This window comes from Odontomachus brunneus, unplaced genomic scaffold (assembly GCF_010583005.1).
Source record: "Odontomachus brunneus isolate Ranch 3 - 2012 unplaced genomic scaffold, Obru_v1 Obru_scaffold_264, whole genome shotgun sequence".
In the NCBI taxonomy this organism is placed as follows: Eukaryota; Metazoa; Arthropoda; class Insecta; order Hymenoptera; family Formicidae; genus Odontomachus; species Odontomachus brunneus.
In genome coordinates this window covers 243,317-243,530 of record NW_022639714.1, presented here as the reverse complement: position 1 = coordinate 243,530, position 214 = coordinate 243,317, and the positions used below count along the sequence as shown (strand labels likewise).

General features: G+C 35.0%; 1 protein-coding gene across 5 annotated transcripts in view; it reads right to left on the bottom strand.

The window, feature by feature from the left end:
* Window positions 1-214, bottom strand: part of LOC116852968 (mitogen-activated protein kinase kinase kinase 13) — a 28,491-nt gene that overhangs the window by 19,315 nt on the left and 8,962 nt on the right. The window lies entirely within an intron of this gene.

Genomic DNA, 214 nt, shown 5'->3' with positions numbered 1-214 from the left:
TAAAGTCAAATAAAAGTTGCGGGCTGCTTTAGCACTACCTAGGATGCACCACGTGGAGGTAAAAGAAGGTTTGGAGTCACTAAATACCACAGGAGTGACGAACTATGGGATCCTTATCTCTGCCAAGAGATGCTAAGTGGGCTGTACTTCTCGCGATAAAATCTATATTGATGAATATATATATATATATATATATATATATATATATATATAT